The 7,500-nt window shown below is 48.1% G+C and overlaps 1 pseudogene; it reads left to right on the top strand.

Moving 5' to 3' along the window:
• Window positions 1-1,426: 1,426 nt before the first annotated feature.
• Window positions 1,427-2,115, top strand: LOC131941566 (heparan sulfate glucosamine 3-O-sulfotransferase 3B1-like; annotated as a pseudogene).
• Window positions 2,116-7,500: the final 5,385 nt, after the last annotated feature.

The raw sequence follows: 7,500 nt of genomic DNA on the forward strand, positions 1-7,500 counted from the left end.
AAATCACGTGGTTTTCTCATCATCCAATGAAAACATTTATCCGGGCCTGTACTCTGTATCCAGCCCACGATACTGTCTGGTCTATGAGAATCGATACCGCTAATGCACATGTCTTGTAGCTCAGGCAGGAAACCAGAAGTTTCCCCCCCACACTCCCCCCCCCCACACCCCACACTCCCCCCACACTCCCCCACAACACTTTGTTAGGCCCGTTCCCCCACACTCCCCCACACACTTTGTTAGGCCCGTTCCCCCCCACACTCCCCCACACACCTTTGTTAGGCCCGTTACCCCCATCCCCCCCACACTCCCCCCACACATGTAGTTAGGCCCGTTACCCCCCACTCCCCCCCCCCCCCCACACAGTCCCCATCACACCCCATCAATGGCTGAAAGAAACCCAGTGAGAGCATGCTACTCCTGGCTCAGATACTAGTCTAGATTGCCGCCCTTGTTGGCCCGCCGATAGAGCCGCAATGGGGCCATAATTGACACCCGCGGCCACTCTCGCGGCCCTACATTGCAATTATCTGCGTTGATGACGTCATTAGCTCACCCGCCTCACTTCCGGTGTGGACCAAGAAATGGCAGCACTTGTCTGATGAAGGCCTGTGGCCAAACACGACAAACACGACACACACGACACACACGACACACACGACACACACGACACACAACACACGACACACACGACAAACACGACAAACACGACAAACTTATGTTCTGAAAGCACCCTGAATGATCCGCATACAAAGAACTATATCGATATCGATATCCAATAACGTGGTGCATTAATGTTCTCAGCATCGACACACAACTACGTTGTTCTACACATCCAACCTACAACATCCAACCCTACAACATCCAACCTACTACACCCTCCACCACCTACAACATCCACCACCACCACTACCACCACCACCAACACCACCACCACCACCATCATCACCACTACCACCACCACCACTACCACCACGACCACCTACAACATCCCACCACCACCACTACCACCACTACCACCACCACTACCACCACGACCACCTACAACATCCCACCACCACCACTACCACCACCTACAACATCCCACCACCACCACCCACCACCACCATCATCATTACTACCACCACCACCACCACCACCACCAACACAACCACCACCACTACCAACACCTCCACCACCACTACCACCAACACCACCACCACCACTACCAACACCAACACCACCACCAACACCAACACCACCACCACCACTACCACCACCACTACCACCACCACTACCACCACCACCTCCACTACCACCACCACCACCAACACCAACACCACCACCACCACTACCACCACCACTACCACCACCACCACCACCACCACCTCCACTACCACCACCACCACCAACACCACCATGTAACCAATTGTCATCTCTCTTGCAGACAACTGATGCCCTACAGCTACAAGGACCAGACGACCATTGAAAAGACGCCCGCCTACTTCGTCACGAGGGAGGCGCCCCAGCGAATCTTCCAGATGGACCCAGGGGGTCAAGCTACTGCTGGTGGTCCGTGACCCCGTGACCCGCTCCATCTCAGACTACTGCCAGGCGGCCAGCAAACGGGCCATGCGGCCATACGAGGAGATGGCCCTCCTGGACGAGGCCATGGGGCTGGTCAACACCTCGTGGGGGGCCATCAAGATTGGGCTCTACGCCAAACACATGGCCCACTGGCTCAGGGTCTTCCCCCGGGGTCAGATCCACCTGGTGGACGGGGAGAGGCTCATCACAGACCCGGCCACAGAGCTGGCCAGGGTGGAGACCTTCCTTCACCTACCCCCGGTACATCAACCAGTCCCCACTTCTACCTGAGGGGCCTCAAGGGCAGGTTCCCCTGTCTGCTGAGGGACGGGAGGCCGCACTGTCTGGGGGAGGGGACCCAAGGGGCGGGAGCATCCCGTCGTCAGGGACTCCGTGCTCGACCGTCTCAAGGACTTCTATAGACCGTTCAATGCCAAGTTCTATCAGATGGTCGGGGTGGACTTTGGCTGGAGCTAGCCAAACTGTTGGCTGGAGCTAGCCAAACTGTTGGCTGGAGCTAGTCAAACTGTTGGCTGGAGCTAGCCAAACTGTTGGCTGGAGCTAGCATAACTGTTGGCTGGAGCTAGCCAAACTGTTGGCTGGAGCTAGCCAAACTGTTGGCTGGAGCTAGCCAAACTGTTGGCTGGAGCTAGCATAACTGTTGGCTGGAGCTAGCCAAACTGTTGGCTGGAGCTAGCCAAACTGTTGGCTGGAGCTAGCCAAACTGTTGGCTGGAGCTAGCCAAACTGTTGGCTGGAGCTAGCCAAACTGTTGGCTGGAGCTAGCCAAACTGTTGGCTGGAGCTAGCCAAACTGGTTGGCGGGAGCTAGCCAAACTGTTGGCGGGAGCTAGCCAAAATGGTGGCTGGAGCTAGCTAGATGATTGGCTGGAGCTAGCTAGATGATTGGCTGCAGCTAGCCAGCTATAACCTGCCTGCGACCTGTGTTGGAGCGAGTCACTTCCCATCTGTTGCTAGCCTGTTGCCATGGGAACGATGTAACCAGTAGAATGCTGTAAATAAATGTACGACTGAGGGTACTGTGTACATGGATGTCCGTCATTAAAGTGGGCGTGGCCAGCCATCTGTGTTGTCCCATCATTCCATCCCCACATCTCACCCACCCCATGTGTGTCACCATTAGGCCTACACCCCCCTCTGTGTGTCACCATTACCCCCTTTGTGTGTCACCATTACCCCCTGTGTGTGTCACCATTACCCCCTGTGTGTGTCACCATTACCCCACTGTGTGTGTCACCATTACCCCCTTTGTGTGTCACCATTACCCCCTGTGTGTGTCATCATTACACCTGTGTGTGTCACCATTACCTCTCTGTTTGTCACCATTACTCCCTGTATGTCCCACCATTACACCTGTGTGTGTCACCATTACCTCTGCCATCCCGCATAACTCACCAACCTAGATACCCCCCAACCTCAAACAGCCTGGGTTCTAAACCCTTCTAGCCAACAAGCCTTGGCACTCAGCCATGAACCATCAAAAATGGACGAACCATCAAAAATGGACGAACCCATCAAAAATGGACGAACCCATCAAAAAATGGACGAACCCATCAAAAATGGACGAACCCATCAAAAATGGACGAACCCATCAAAAATGGACGAACCCATCAAAAAATGGACGAACCCATCAAAAATGGACGAAACCATCAAAAATGGACGAACCCATCAAAAATGGATGCATCCATCACCATCGGATACGTGTATCAGCTGCGCGGATATTTTGAGCGCGGCGTTGGCCGTAAGTCTGGCACCACCAGGTGAGCGCCAGGTAGATAAGTAACACCTGCTCGTGTTGACCCCAGGCTGGGAGATGTTCAAGTTTGGGATAGTTCATGTTGACACCACGCTGGGAGATGTTCAAGTTTGGGATAGTTCATGTTGACCCCACGATGGGAGATGTTCAAGTTTGGGATAGTTGACTCCACGCTGGGAGATGTTCAAGTTTGGGATAGCTCATGTTGACCCCACGTTGGGAGATGTTCAAGTTTGGGATAGTTCATGTTGACCCCACGATGGGAGATGTTCAAGTTTGGGATAGTTCATGTTGACCACCACGAAGGGAGATGTTTGGGATAGTTCATGTTGACCCCACGATGGGAGATGTTTGGGATAGTTCATGTTGACCCCAGGCTGGGAGATGTTCAAGTTTGGGATAGTTCATGTTGACACCACGCTGGGAGATGTTTGGGATAGTTCATGTTGACACCACGCTGGGAGATGTTTGGGATAGTTCATGTTGACCCCACGATGGGAGATGTTTGGGATAGTTCATGTTGACCCCAGGCTGGGAGATGTTCAAGTTTGGGATAGTTCATGTTGACCCCACGCTGGGAGATGTTTGGGATAGTTCATGTTGACACCACGCTGGGAGATGTTTGGGATAGTTCATGTTGACCCCACGCTGGGAGATGTTTGGGATAGTTCATGTTGACACCACGCTGGGAGATGTTTGGGATAGTTCATGTTGACACCACGCTGGGAGATGTTTGGGATAGTTCATGTTGACACCACGCTGGGAGATGTTTGGGATAGTTCATGTTGACCCCACGCTGGGAGATGTTTGGGATAGTTCATGTTGACTCCACGCTGGGAGATGTTCAAGTTTGGGATAGTTGACTCCACATTTGACATTCGCATAGCTCGTTATATGTTGGGCTTTATGTTAGGGAATCTATATGTTCTTCATAGATTCGATGCTACAACATCTATATGTGCTCATATGTTTGATGCTACATCATATAAAGTTACATTTTGCCCTGCTAAAAATAATATAATAATTATGTAGACTAATAAGCAGCGGGGCCTTATGGGATATCATCCTACGGTATGCAAAATATTGACGTCATCAAACATTGCCTTAGGTTTTAAGATGACGTATTACGTCACTTACTCAGAAAAGATAAATGATACATTAGTGAGATCATTAGTGAGATCATTAAAGAGATCATTAGTGAGATCATTAATGAGATCATTAGTGAGGTTGTAATTTTATGTCGCTCAAATCTTGCCCTTGATCTACGATATACGCAACAAATTGACATCACGACAAAATTGACATCACGACAAAACTGACATCACGACAAAACTGACATCATGACAAAACTGACATCATGACAAAACTGACATCATGACAAAACTGACATCATGACAAAACTGACATCATGACAAAATTGACATCATGACAAATTTGACCACAAAATTGTGCCACTAGTGGGCTTGGACGTGATGCTGTTTTAAGCATCCGTTCATTCATTGGCTCCCAGACCACAAGCTGACCACCACACTGTGGGGGAGTGACCTGTGGGTCAGTCACGTGACGTAAACATCACGTGATACATACATCACATTTTACACGGGTTGTTGTGTGTGGAACATATGACTGCCCCCTCCGAACTCATCTACCTACCCTGTCCCCAACAAAATAAAAAAATATCTAATTTACAAAATATATACTCTAGCCAGTATCAACTCCCCCCCCCCCACCCGAAAAATTTATTTTTAACCCCCCCCCCCCCCCCCCCCCCTCCCATTCCTCCACGCGGAGATAAATGTCCTAAAAACACGGAAATAAATGTTGCAGATTTCACTCACAATTTGAACACAAAATAAATGTTGCAGATTTCACTCACAATTTGAACACAAATGTTTTAATACATGTATAGATTTATAATGTATTCCTTTGGGAAGTTGATTTGTATTTTGCAATAATTAAAAGATATTATTTTTTTCATGGATATTTATGTCGTCATAAATTCTATTTGCCCTATTCACCCACCATATTTTGGTTTGTAAATAGCACGCACTAAACAGGGTCAAATTTGATTGGCTAAGTCTTTCTTCCGGTGTAAATGCCAGACTGATTTGTTATCTCCACAACTATTTTCTATTTTCACACCAATTGTATTTATTTGTGTGTGGTTGGAAGTCGGCAAGTCTGTTCGTGAAATTTGTATTGAAAGTATGCCGTGTGTTCAAACAAAAGATTGTAAGCAAACTTCATGTGTACAAAGTTCCTGAACCTTTAGGGAGGAAGGACTAGGATTTTTTTATCCATTTGCTTTATGAGTGTTTGAAATGTATATATGTGTGTGTGTGGTATGGATTTATGAACAGGCTGGAATGTGATTTTATTAATAGATGAACAGCTAGCACATTTCATATAGCCTATATATATATATATATATATATATATATATATATATATATATATATATATATATATATATATATATATCATGTGTGTGTTTCTGAGCGTCGGTGCCTGTCATAAACCGGGTTGTCAGGGGTTGTCTGGGGTTGTTTCTTGAAATCCTATTGTTTTAAAATGAAGAAAGATTTTGAATACAAGAAATAAAAGTTTACAAAGAGCTTTGTGTTGTCTGTCTGTGACTTTGTGTACGTTCTGTTGCCTGCAGGCTCTGTTGTGGGGGTCAGTGGTGGAGGTCAGGTCAGTGGGGGGGGGGGGGGGGGGGGGGGTCGGGGTCAATGGGGGGAGTCATGGTTAGTGTGGGTCGGTGTCAGTGCCAGGGTCAGTGGGGGGTCAGGGTCAGTGGTTACCTGCACTAAAACAATTTACCTATAATTTAATAAAACCTAATCCTCAGGTGAACCATGTCTATAACCCCCACCATACCTCCCCATCCCCCACCATCCCCCCCCATCCCCCCACCATCCCTCCCCACCATCCGCCCCATCACTCGCCAACCCTCCCCACCATCCCTCCCCATCACTCCCCCACCATCCCTCCCCACCTTCCCTCCCCACCATCCCTCCCCACCATCCGCCCCATCCCTCCCCACCATCACTCCCCATCCCCCCACCATCCCTCCCCACCATCCGCCCCATCCCTCCCCATCACTCCCCACCATCCCTCCCCATCACTCCCCACCATCCCTCCCCATCATCCCTCCCCACCATTCCTCCCCACCATCCCTCCCCACCATCCCTCCCCATCACTCCCCATCACTCCCCACCATCCCTCCCCATCCCTCCCCACCATCCCTCCCCACCATCCCTCCCCCATCCTTCCACACCATCCCCCCCCATCACTCCCCATCCCTCCCCATCACCGACCAAACAGCGCGAACTGGTCAATTAATGAGCGAGGGCCTCATTAAAGTGCCATTGATCTTCCGGCGTGAAACAGCTTTCTAATGAAGACGCTCTAATTATGTTCTAATTATGTTCTAATTATGTTCTAATTATGTTCTAATTATGTTCTAATTATGTTCAGTCTATGTTCTCCAGTTGCCGGGTGCAGTCAATGAGTCAGCTCGGATATATATATATATATATATATATATATATATATATATATATATATATATATATATATATATATATATATATATATATATATATATATATATATATATATATATATATATATATATATATATATATATATATATATACATACACTACATACATATCATAATTTGGTGTGTAATAATGTTCTTAACCTAACTAATTCAACCTTGATTCAATTGTATTAATTAATTAATCTAAAAGTACTAATTAACCCCAGTAAGCGATGATACGTTTCTCTACCGCCATTACAGGAGAATCCAGAGGTCAATGTCGGGGTCAAATCAATCGCGACCACTGCCCAAGTCTTGGCCACTTTCATGGCCTTGCTATCAAGCGATGAACCTGGCCATAGCTGGATGGCCGTGACAAACAGCTATGGCCCGTGCAAAGATTGCCGTTGGCCGCTAACGGCAACACTCGCACCACACGAAGTGAAATCAATGCTTACAAGTTTTAGTCGCAGATGGATTCGATCCTACGGTTCTATAGGCCAGTAATAAATTGAGAGCTGGTTATTGTTGTGGTAACTAGTATTAATGTGGTGTTTATTTTTGGTTAGTCTGGGCAGAAGTTGAACAGTTCTAGCAGAAGTTGAGCAGTTC

The sequence above is a fragment of the Physella acuta genome, unplaced genomic scaffold (assembly GCF_028476545.2).
Source record: "Physella acuta isolate Inbredline_101_S28 unplaced genomic scaffold, ASM2847654v3 ptg000365l, whole genome shotgun sequence".
Taxonomy (NCBI): Eukaryota; Metazoa; Mollusca; class Gastropoda; family Physidae; genus Physella; species Physella acuta.